Source organism: Ochlerotatus camptorhynchus, unplaced genomic scaffold, assembly GCF_037179485.1.
Source record: "Ochlerotatus camptorhynchus isolate MF236.1 unplaced genomic scaffold, CSIRO-AGI_Acam_v1.1 ptg000082l, whole genome shotgun sequence".
NCBI classification, from domain to species: Eukaryota; Metazoa; Arthropoda; class Insecta; order Diptera; family Culicidae; genus Ochlerotatus; species Ochlerotatus camptorhynchus.
This window is the reverse complement of record NW_027040572.1, coordinates 3,596,418-3,609,763: the sequence shown is the minus strand read 5'-3', so window position 1 is coordinate 3,609,763 and position 13,346 is coordinate 3,596,418.

Below are 13,346 nucleotides of genomic sequence, written 5' to 3'. Positions count from 1 at the left end.
GTGGTTTGTCTCGAGGTTTGTCTTATGGAATGTATAAGCACAGACAAACAGACATAACACATTGAATATTTCTCACTGTAAAAAATCGTCACTAAAACATTATCGCCATCTGTTGAGTGCACTGTGGTGGGTAGTACGCTGAACAGATGGCGGTAGTGTCCAAACGTCAAACGCAAAGGAATCAACCATGCGCGCTACAGGTGGCGGTACTACCAACTAAAATACTTTTAAATTGACCGTTAAATGCTTGTTCGATGCTAAACTTGCGAGTGTTATGTCTGCTTGTCTGTGGTATAAGGCTGATGTTTTGGTAAAAATGTATAAGTGAAACAGATGAATAAAATAATTCTAGATAGAGCTGGAATTAGGGCGTAACAGCCTTTGTAAACAATGACTTCTCTCGTTGATTTCTCGGAATTGAAGGCACGCCTACACAAACCAATATATCCATCGGGTAGGAGAAGTTTTCCTCTACTCGATGGTGATGTTGATTTGCCAAGGAGAGCCGTGGATTCCGAGAAATCATCGAGAGAAGTCATTGTTTACAAAAGCTGTTACGCCCTAATTCCAGCTCTATCTAGAATTGATTACTAGTGAATAATAATGTACTAGCACAGACAAACAGACGTAACTCTTTGAAAAAGTTTTTCTTGAAAACATAGTATCTCAAAACATATGACCTCAGTAACGACATCTCTCGGGCTTCTCGGAAGACAAAGCTTGCTCGCTAGCTCGCAAACAATAGAATGTATAGAAACGTCAAAGTGATCCGATGCCAGCGCTGCGGCGAGTAGTTCGCGGATCTGATAATATTCAAATCAACCGTTAAATGCATGAACGAAGATACACAATGAAGTGTTACGTCTGTTTGTCTGTGGTACTAGTATCGCTCTCCACCTTTTTGCAAGAAATCTTCAAAATCTTCATCAATCTTCCTTCTATCTAATAAATGTGCGGGCATCTCACAACAGCAAAGCAAAATTTTTCCTGAATCTAAGATAGAGTCACTCCCCTCGTAGAAATGTTTTATCTACACACAAACAACAAAAATTGTATCAATAAAAATACTGCATTTGCATAAAGGGCGAACACGAAATTATTGCGACACCAAAAATGTCATGCCAATTTTCTCATAATGTTAAGAATCAAACCAAAATTTTAGGGTAGTTTTATACATATATTTACTTCAAAAATCAAAAGAAAAGTTAATCGATGGAGCCTTGAGTGTAAAATTGAACGCATTTTCGCTTGATGCCCTCCATCAAAGTCTTTACAGTGTCATCCGGTACCAGTTTCTCAGTTTTTTTTTCCATTTTCTAAACATGTCCTTCTCGTCTTTGACTGTCTTCTTGCTCTTCCGAAGTTCCCGCTTCATTATTGCCCAGTACTGCTCCACCGGGCGCAGCTCCGGACAGTTTGGCGGATTCATGTCCTTTGGAACAAAATGGACAGAATCGGCCTCATACCACTCCAAGACACTTTTAGAATAGTGGCATGATGCCAAATCTGGCCAAAATAGCGGAGCTTCGTCGTGCTGCTGCAAGAACGGCAAAAGGCGCTTCTCGAGGCACTCAGATTTGTAGATATCGCCATTTACTGTGCCCTTTGTCACGAAAGGCTCACTCCTCAGTCCGCAAGAGCAGATGGCCTGCCAAATGAGATATTTGGAGGCGAACTTCGACATTTTCTTCTTCTTAAATTTGTCGTCCACATCGAACTTGCTCTTGCCGGTGAAAAACTCCAACCCCGGAATTTGCTTAAAATCGTCGTTATACGTTTCGTCGTCTATCACACAGCAGCCATATTTTGTCAGCATCTTCTCGTAGAGCTTCCGTGCCCGAGTTTTAGCCGTCGATTGTTGCCGCTCATCGCGGTTTGGGAAGTTCTGTACCTTGTATGTATGTAGTCCAGCTCTCTTCTTTGCATTCTGGACGTAGCTCTGCGACATGAAGATCTTTTTAGCCAAATCACGGCTTGAGACGTTGGGATTTGCTTTAATCATCCGCTTCACCTTTCCCTCCGTTTTTTTGTTCTCCGGTCCCGGTTTTCTTCCAGCTCCCTTGGCGTGGTCCAACGTCAACCGCTCCTGGAACCGCTTCAACACTCTGGAGACGGTTGAATGGTGAATGTTCAACATTTTTCCCAACTGCCGGTGCGACAGGTCAGGAAATTCCAGGTGTTTGGAAAGAATTTGTTCTCTCGACTCGCGTTGGTTCACCTCCATTTTCGTTGAATCGAAAAACACGACTTCTAGTTTGACAGCATGTACACAACACACATCAATGAGAAAGTGTGCAAAATTTGGTTGATTTTTACCCAATAGTAAAAAAGTTATGCCCTGTTGAATGTGTCGCAATAATTTCGTGTTCGCCCTTTATATGAAAGTTTTCTAAAATTCGTAGCATTAACTGCGAAAATATTCAAAATAAAAATTATATTTTTTGTTTGAAAGTGTTTTTCACTTTCAACTTGTAATTTTAAAAGTGCATTTTTTAAAAGGAAAGTTGTTCAACTGTCAAAATACCATTTCACATCGACTTGTTTACTTACAACACTGAACTTTCATTAGCCGTTTACTTCACGTCAAAATATATTGCGTACATTTTTGCTGCAGCAGCACCATCGTTTCTCCCACCCGTGTAGTCAATTTGCTTGGGACCAATAGGCTAGTCAAGTAGTGAGCCAATTTAAAATCGTTAGTTTCGCATTGATTGTTGGTAGTACCATCATAGAGGGCCAAGAAGAGAGTATCAGAGCTGAGCCAAAAAGTTGAGCACGTTTCTTCGGGACCTTCTGGTCTTAGAGTTACCTCTATGGTACTAACAATCAATACGAAACTAACGATTTTAAATTGGCTCACTACTTGACTAGCCTATTGGTCCCAAGCAAATCGATTAACGTATCCCATTCTAGTAGAAATTCTAGTACTACACTATGTTTATTTTAATTCGCTATGAAAGTTTGACAGATCAAATGAGGGGTTCGTGGATTTTCCTATATTTCGAGGGGTACATTGATTAGCTTGGGACCGAAGAGAGTACCAGAGCTGAGCCAAAAAGTTGAGCACGTTCCTTCGGGACCTACTAGTCTTAGAGTGAGTCTTAGAGTTACCTCTATGGTAGTACCATAGAGGTAACTCTAAGACTAGAAGGTCCCGAAATAACGTGCTCAACTTTTTGGCTCAGAACTGTTTGTGCGTTTCACAAACGTCAGAGAAGCCTATTGTTAACTCTTAAGAGTTGATGAGTAGCAGGGTGTCGACTACCTGGAAAAACCTGGAATGTCAGGGAATGTCAGGGAATTCTATTTATGATCTGGAAAGTCAGGGAATATCAGGGAATTTTAATGTAGGTCAGGGAAAAAAATAATGTTGATCACATTGCAAAAAATCATGTGTGGAACACATAAAACAATCTTTGAAATTTTATCAGTGCATGACGTCAAAGTTTTTGGGAAGATCCCGGGCATCAGATCTACTCGCTGCGTTTATGGACGCCCTTGCCGGTATTTCTTCGAACAAGTTGCTGCAAGTGTCCATGGATGGGCCCAATGTGAATTGAAGCTAGAGGTACAAAAAGGTGGCGAGAAGCTGATAGATCTGGGAAGCTGTGGGCTGTATATTTTGCATAATACATTCAAGGATAGTGTTCGCAGGATTAGTTGGGATGTTGTCAAATATTTGCGTGGTATCTACAATATCTTCAAAGATGTACTAGCAAGATCTACCATATTCCCGCTAAAGTTTTGCGGGCAGAGGGCAATCAAAATTACTCCGCAAATACGAAAATTTATTCAAGGCGTCCAGAAAGACAAAATTGAACCAACGTCAGCTTCCTACCAAGATGTTAAAAACTGTTTGAATGTCTCGCTGCTGATGGCTAATAGTACGTTCAGACTACAGATTTATAACATGTTATAGCACTATCTTGATGGTGGTTTCTGTGTTGCTATATTTGACAAACGTTATAACATGTTATAACTCTGTAGTCTGAACGTGGTATTAAGCTAGCTTTCTTTAAATCAGTTGCTATCGAAGTTGAGCCATTTCAATGCGAATTTCAGATGGACCTTTTATGGTGCCTTTTTTGTGCAACGCAATGTCTCAAATGGTTAGAGGCGTTATGGAAAGGTTCATTAATATTAACCATCTGAACGGTGTACATTCTGAACGACGTCTCGACTGTAGCATAATGCAACTTCATATGGATGTTGTAGAATTTGCTTCTTCTAGGGCTAATTATTCGGACATGATTCTTATGCTCGGTGATTTCAATCAACCTGGGCTTATCTGGTCGCACTCAGGTCAGGGATTTGCATATCCAGATCCAAAAGCATCTGTTACTACTCCGGCCAGCCGCTTGCTTGTGGACGGTACTGGTTTTCATGGATTGAGGCAGATAAATCTGGTTCCCAACTTTCAGTCTCATTTCCTAGACTTGGTGTTCGTTAGTGAAAATTCACTTCTTGACTGTACCGTTACTGAGGCGCCTGATGTCATCGTTCCTCTTGACAACTTCCATCCTGCTTTGGATATTTCTATCGCAAATAGATCTCAACTTCACTTTGATGAAACTTCGATTGTCTATCGTCTCAACTTCCGGAAGATTGATTTACGTTTGCTGCGACGTTCCTTGTCCGAGATAGACTGGAACGAATTGAACGAATTCAACGTGGTATCCGACCAATTCAATTTTGGCATCACTTCATCCAGATTTCGTAATCGCTTAATGTCGGGCAATTTTAATGTATGACTACTTTTAGCTTTAAGTGTTTTATTAAGACTTTAAAGTCAGATGGACTAATAATAAATAATAATAACAATATTGCACAGGTAAATGCACATTTGATCAATATGATCGCAAAAACGGAACGACTGGACGTTTTTTTGGCACAGGTTATTGGTCGGCGTATTCAGAACTATTGTTGGTTGTGAAAATGATTTGCTGCTTATCGCATGGCAACGCCAATGCAGAGAGAGGTTTTTCGGTAAATGCAGAATATCTTTGAAAACATGAGGGAAGAGTCAAGGCCCAAGCGCAATGACAGCGGAACGGCAGTGGAAGCGGAAAAGCCGGATATGAGTAAGCCTATTTGTCGGATTGAAAACTAGTTAAGGCCGGCGCACAATAGATACGTTTTCGGGTTTTTTGAGAGATAATGCATGGGCTAACTGTCAAAAAACCTGAAAGCGTATCTATTGTGCGCCGGCCTTTAGAATCAAATCGAGTGCGGTTTGGCATCTTGATGTCATTTGTGACACCGTTTCCGTTCCGCTTCCGCCCACATTGCGTTTGGGCCTTCAGTCGTAGTGCGACGTCAGATCTATGATGGTGTTGAATGAAATTATTCATCGAGTTCGAAAAATCGCATTCGCTTTCCATGTAGACAAGGATCGTCGTTTGCAGGAGAAAAGTGTTCATGATAAACATTTTTAAAAGTAATCCGAAAATTAACACATATTCAACTTGCAATTTCTCGTTGTAATGTGAACTCACTGAGAGAATAAAATGTTAATGATAATTAAACTTAAATTATTTTACCATGTCTGCGGTTGTCATATGGAGTTCTAGAGAGTACGAAACTGACTAATGCCTTTTATTTTTTTTTTTTGTATTTATTTTACAATAATTTATATGTAAAGAGAAAGGATCGTCTACGGGTTGATTTTTATTTGGCTGCGAAAATATGAACACAAATTGAGAGCTGCGTCCATTATTTGATCTTTTGTGGTACCCCTTACTTAGTAATGAATAGGGAGCCTAGTTTTGAGCAGTAGTTATTCATTATTACATTATAATATGTATTTAAAGCCCTAGGTCTATTCACATCCTGTGGAGGCGAACCAGCCCAAGGCTGAAAGCCTCCTTAATAAAGTTAAATAATAATATTCACATCCTTCGTAGGTAGTTGGTCATATGGTCTGTAAAAATTGTATTAGTATCAAGTTCTGTTGTAAGTGCCATGAGTATGCTATTCTTGTTATTTCCAAAACTTACCCTGCTGCTCATTTTGAACTAACCTTAATTTACGCTACGGTATAATAAAGCACATCACGTTGTAGCTTCTTAGGTTAAAATAACGAAGTTTTGTGGACTGGAATTTTTCTGAAAACCGACTGGAAAGTCAGGGAAAGTCAGGGAATTTTATTTTCGACTTTGAGTCGACACCCTGAGTAGGGAAACTAGCGGCAAGAAGGTCACCCTAACGATAGCGCGTTTTAATATGCGATTCCGTGAATATTTATAGGAGTTCGTGAACCGAATTGAAAGTTTACAACCTTGTCTCCATGTATCATCATTGAAATTAAAATTAAACCCCATCAAAAAATGTTAATGATTTTTTTCAAAATGTCATGTCGTATCTGCTCTAAAAAATACTACGGGGCAAGAGGGCCACTCTTATGAGTCTAAAATGAAATGAAACTGATAAATGTTCATTTCTAAACAACAAATTACTATTCTTAGGTATGACAGCAACTGCTTTCATTGTTTATTCCACTAAAATATTGACTTAACGATATTTTTTTTATCCAAAACATATAAACCATCTGCGTCAAATAATTCAAATGGAAACTATTTTTGATACTATTTTATACAGTTTGTTTTCCAAAATTTCACGAAAACAATGTATATTGGAAAGTTAAATGCATAACATAAATGCCCAATTGTATTGCGCGTTTCACACCAAGTTGGACTAATAAGCGCGTTTCCACTTATTAAAAAGTGTGATAAAACTGCACACTTAGAAAAAATCACCGACTTCGGTAATTCATTTACCGAATTCTCAACAGCTGAACGGTCGGTAATCGAGAACATTACCGAAAAATCTGTAAACTGGATTAGCAAAATTAGCTGTCAAATTTACCGAACGATCGGTAACGTTTACCGATGTGCATTGCTTGATTTGTAGTCGACTTTACCGGAGAACTGTAATTTTGAGGACGATATGCAAATCGAAAATTATCGAGAGATCTGTAATTTTTTTTTTAAAAGGTCACCGACTCAACTGTAATTTGCTTTAATATTGTTTCAAGGTGGCGGTCACTGCAACCCATGCAAAAATTTGGCTGCAGTCGTGATCAATAAGTTAGTGTTGCATATTGCACCACCAATGAACAAAACCGTTGGCGACGATCTGAAAAGCTAAGTTTTTGTCGGAAAGATTCGGCGCCACACTGAAACCAAGGAAGAAGATTCCAAATGCTGTTTTCAGATCGTCGCCAACGGGAATGGAACATGGACCGACAGAAAAAAACAAGCAAATATCGGCCATCTGTAATCGGTATTTATTTAGATAACGAAAATTAATTATTTACCGAAAATATCTACGATTCGCTCATCTTGGTGATGCATAACAGCCTCCATAATTTCACCTTTTTCTATTTTTCACAACTACGAACGCTTTTTATGTCGATCAAAAATAACAATATGGTGGATTTGACGTTTACCTAGACCGTTACCGAACTCAGTAATGGAACGCTTTGTTTACCGAAACTTCAGTAAAATAGTTCACCGAAGTCAGTGATGAAGCTGATTTACAGACCTGCCGGTAAAAATGTTTAACGTTTTCGGTAAATTAAAATAAAATTACCGAAATTCGGTCATTTCATTTACAGTTTTCAGCAATAAACCGAGAAAATACCGAAACATCTGTAATTTTTAGCATTACCGATCTAAGACGGTAATTTTTTTTACCGAACTCAGGGTCTCTGTTTAAGTGTGTGCAAGTTTACGTCTAATCGTCTTGGTGTCTTCGGTGCACTTATTCCTTATGATGCAAGCAATGTGCACTTTTTCACACTTTTTGCATTTTTGGGACAGTCCAGTTTCACATGCAATCAGCAATACTAATTTCTGAACATTTTCGTACAATTTAATACATAAATGTAGGGGTGGCACTCTTGCCCCGTGTAAAGTTTATTTTTAGGAATATAATTTTTAATTAATTAAAGAAAATATTTGATAATTTATTGTTATTAATGTTTCAATCAACCATCAATAGTGACGTCTCAATGCAGAAATTGTGAAAAAAAAATAAATTGAAAATTCCGAAAACCTTATTTTATGATGCCTCAACACAAAATGATTTTTGCATTTTTTTTTTCGACTTCGATTCGGACAGAACTTTTTAGAGTGCTTCATAGGAATACCGTGCATAGGTTCATCGTGAGATAGGATTGAAATGATTTCATTTTCAAAATATATTGAGGATGGTACTCTTGCCCGGGGTGACCTTCTTGCCCCTAGTTCCCCTAGTTGAATGCCCATGGCGAAATCCAAACTGCTCATCTGCAAAAATTGAGTTCGTATTGATCATTCTATTTAAAATTATCTTTTCAAAAAGTTTAATTATTGAAGAAAGCAAACTTATTGGACGGTAGCTTTCCACAGTAAATTGGTTTTTCGATAATTACCACGACCCTGGAAAGCCGTTTTCAGATTCTTCCATGCTTCTTGAGCGGTTCTAGCGTTTGGAACGAGACTGTAGTTAAAACGCTCAATGCTAAAGCAAATTGTGGCCAAAGCACGTTGCGTACCTTCCTTGATCATGACTATCCGCATACCAAACGGCCTTTCCGATTCTCCAAGGATTTGTGGGATACGCTGCTGGTCGGAATCCTCTACTCACTCATCCTAGTTTGCTGAAGCCCCTAATATTGGTTCTGTTCGGTTTTCTTGATCTACAACGTTCTGCTTGGGTTCGTCAACTTCCTGACTCAGCGCAGTCCCTGCAGTTTTTAGAAATGCTATTCTCATTTTTTTCAGCAATTTTGCATCAACGTGAATTTTTTTATGAAAAACATTTTTCAGTTTATACATTTTTTTTCCTTATCACTTTTTCTACAATACTTGGTTCACCAGTTATGGATTTTCAAAGTATGTAAATTTTGGAAATCTAAGAGAAGTTGAACCAAAATTTTCCGGGCCGTTAGTGTTTTGGTCGTCATCATTCAAAACTGGTAAGAGGCACCATGTCCTGATTTTCCTTACGATTTTCTCCACAAAGAAAATTTTCGTGGATAATATTTTTGCTGGGATAATTTCCTTATTATTCAGTACACACCATGGCATGGCTCCTACAATGTTTGGCTCTTGAGTTATGCATTTTTAAAGTACGTGATGTTTGGAAAAAAATTCATATAATTCTGCGACCCTTCGACCCAAACCTGACCGATGATTAAAAAAATCTCCAAGTCTAAACAAGGCATAATCTCAAAGCGGGGGAGTGGATAGCAACGGCTCCAAAGAAGGCTCTTTAACACACTGCAAGATTTCCAGCAAGCATTTAAAATTCTACCTGTCGTCGTCTTGGAAATTACCAATCACTGCAACTGCTCTGATTTGAAAAATAACGACAAAGTAGGTGTCAACGAGACCGAAAACGTGCCAGAATGCGTGGGCAGATATTGACCTACTTCTCAAAGACCCGCTACTGCAGGAGAGTCATACATCTCCGAGAATCGTTGAGCATCTAAATAAGCTCAGCAGAATGAGTAGCTCCCCACACTACGCTCCTTGATTATGTTTACCAATCGAACAGATACAGTCCACTATTAATGTGCATGGCATGTTCGGCATTTGTGCAAATTCAACCGCACAGGGAACCTAATTTAAATGAAAAGAATTTGTGCACACTAGTTGGTGTATAAAAGTTCCGTTAACGATATTATTTCCTATAAAAATGACGTTCGTCGCCACTCCTGTCTGGTTCATTGGCTACTCCGGGTGAGTTGTGGCTCTAGGGAGTAGTTTCGTGAGGTGAATCAATTATGAGCCAGTACCTACTGAGTCGTCGTTCGCTTCCAGTTGGACAGAACTGATGCATGTCGTCGATTCCCGGGTGGTGCTTAGATTTTGAATTACTCGTTCGGTTCGATTGGGACATGTGTTTGGCAGAGTTTGGAATTGCGAGTTGCGTTATGGGTGAGTAATTGTTCGTACACGAATGGCGCGCGGCTCCAGTTGTGATTGCTTCTGGACAAAAATGGCTCGAAAATGCAATTGTTGTACGACAGATGATAACACATGTGGGCAGGATGTGCAGTTTTCTGTTAACGTATTTAGTCGATGTAAATATGGATGGCTTTAGTGTCCAATGGGTATTGAAACAGCTGGACATGATTCACTAAACAATAGCATATTGGGAAGGGGTGTTCCTATTTTTTCAGAAAACAGGCAAAGTGAAATTACCTTTGCTTGAACTGTGAGGAAAATACAATATGAATTCTTGTACCTTCATGAAATTAACGTTCTAGTCTATTAAAAATAAACAAGCCTAAAGATGATGTACCCTTTATTAGCCCTATTTGCCCTTATTGACTATGGGAATTAATCTCAATGTTACGTTTACAATATTTATTTTGCAAGACGTTTAAACTCAATGAATATTAGGTTAAGTGATCCAGTTACTCCGTAGCGCGGGTAGATCCTCTTGGTGGTGCACTACGGTTTCAGATCTACACACTTAATCTAGCTCGGTAAAATCTCCAACAGCTGATTACCTCGGCATTTAATTTTGCTGATATACAGGGGTTGTGAGAAATATAGGGTACTAGCAAAATTTTGTCCAAATTTGGACTGTTGTAACTTCGTTGAATATTGTTCGATTTTTAATTTTCAAGAAGCATTCGACTGCAAAACTAATCAAATTTTATGGTGAGGCAATGGAAGTGACCATGGCTACCGGATACCGGAGATATTCCGGGTTTCCTGAGGGCGTGTCTAAATTACTAAATTTGTGATGAGTTTTTCTCAGAGTGTCCGTTACTAATCTGTGTTTTTTGTTCATGCGCCAAAAATAGAACCATTTCCAAAGCAAATGACGCTCCAAAAGCTAAAATCAGCTCAGAATCAACCGAGATATGGCCATTTCCCTGGAATCGGTCCTGAGGGAGGGTTCTGATTGCGGTCAGTTCTTTCATTCACTGAAAACATGCCATGTGCCACCTCTTTCTTCATGGTTTTTTTTACCAATAAGCTTTCTATAGACTTTAAATGGAGCATTGACCACATTGGCCACTTCCGGAGCCACCGGAGTGCCCCCGGGGGAACCTGTAGTAGGGGACAAATTCATTTTTACACCAAAACATTCCGTGCGACACCTCTTTCTTCATGGTTTTTTACCAATAGGCTTTCTTTAGACTTTAAATGGATCATTGACTACATTGGACACTTTCGGAACCACTGGAGTGCCCTCGGGGGAACCTGCAGTAGGGTACAATTTCATTTTACACCAAAACATGCCATTCGACACCTCTTTTTTCATGGTTTTGCATCAGTAGGCTTTCTATAGAGTTTGAATGGATCATTGACCACATTGGCCACTTCTGGAAACGCCGGTGTACCCCCGAGGGAACCTGTAATAGGGGACAATTCCATTATTACACAAAAACATGCCGTACAACACCTCTTTCTTCATGGTTTTGCATCAGTAGGCTTTCTATAGGCTTTAAATGGATCATTGATCGCAATGACCACTATCGGAACAACCGGGATGCCCCCAGGAAACCTTAAGTAGGGGACAATTTCATTGTTACACCGAAACATGCCGTGTGACAGCTCTTTCTTCGTGGTTTTTCATCAGTAGGCTTTCTATAAACTTTAATTGGATCATTTATCACATTTCCCGCTCACTGAACCACCAAGAGGCCCCACGGAAACCTGTAGCAGGAGACAATTGCATCTTACACCAAAACATTCCGTATGGAAGCTCTTTCTTCACGGTTTTTCATCAAAAGACTTTTTAAAGACTTGAATTGGACAACATTATCATTGACTAGATTGGCTGCTCTCGGCACCACCGGAATGTCCTTGGGGGGGGGGGGGGGGAAGTCCCTTTAGCAGGGGACAATTACATGTTTGAACCAAAATGTGCCTTGCAACAGCTCTTTCTTCATGATTATTCATCAAAAAGGTTTCTGTAGAAGTGGATTATTGACCATATTGGCCAGTTTCGAAACCATCGAGATGCCCCCGGAGAACCTATAGCAGAGGACAATTATATTTTTACACCAATACGACAGCTCTTTTTTCATTACTTTTCGTCAACATGTAAGATGTGACGATATGAAAAGATATGAAAAGTTTCGTATACACCGCTGAAAATTCAATAATAACATTGAGAAAGATTTTTTCGGAAGCAAGGACTAGCCTTGGAATCGTCTGGGAATTGAATCGTACAGTTTATGAATTGTGTCAATAGGTATTCAATACAACTCGTCAATCAAAAGTTTTTCCAACTTTTCTACAGACGTCGATGGTAGGAACACGCTCCTCACTCAAATGGGAAAGCAACGAAAAACAACGCATTTTACTCCAGGGGTGCATTTTAGTTCATCCTTAATTAATATTCAAATTTTGCTTTTGTCTTCGTTCATGTGACTACACTGAACCAAATCACCCTGCATTTATAGAATGAAACATCATTCAGATGCATCCAATTTCAATGTCCCCTACTACAGGTTCCCTCGGGGGTACTCCGGGTACTCCGGTGTTTTCGGAAGTGGTCAATTTGGTCAATGATCCATTCAAAGTCTATAGAAAGCCTACTGATGCAAAACCATAAAGAAAGAGCTGTCACACAGCATGTTTTTGAGTAAACATGCAATTTTCCCCTATTACAGGTGACCCCGGGGGTACTCCAGTGGTTCCGGAAGTGGTCAATGTAGTCAATGGTCCATTTAAAGTGCACAGAAAGCCTACTGATGAAAAACCACGAAGAAAGAGGTGTTGTACGGCATGTTTTGGTGTAATAATGCAATTGTCCCCTACTAGAAGAAAGAGGTGTCGCATGGCATTTTTTGGTGTAAAGATGAAATTGTACCCTACTGCAGGTTCCCCGGGGGTACTTCGGTGGTTCCGGTAGTGGCCAATGTGGTCAATAATCCATTTAAAGTCTTTAGAAATCCTACTGATGAAAAACCATGAAGAAAGAGGTGTCACACGGCATGATTTTTGTAAAAATGAATTTGTCCCCTTCTACAGGTTCCCCCGAGGGAACTCCAGTGGTTCCGGAAGTGGCCAATGTAGTCAATGATCCATTTAAAGTCTATAGAAGCCTATTGGTAAAAAACCATGAAGAAAGAGGTGTCGCACGGAATGTTTTGGTGTAAAAATGAATTTGTCCCCTACTACAGGTTCCCCCGGGGGCACTCCGGTGGCTCTGGAAGTGGCCAATGTGGTCAATGCTCCATTTAAAGTCTATAGAAAGCTTATAGGTAAAAAACCACGAAGAAAGAGGTGGCACATGGCATGTTTTCAGTGAATGAAAGAACTGACCGCAATCAGAACCCTCCTTCAGGACCGATTCCAGGGAAATGGCCATATCTCGGTTGATTCTGAGCTGAT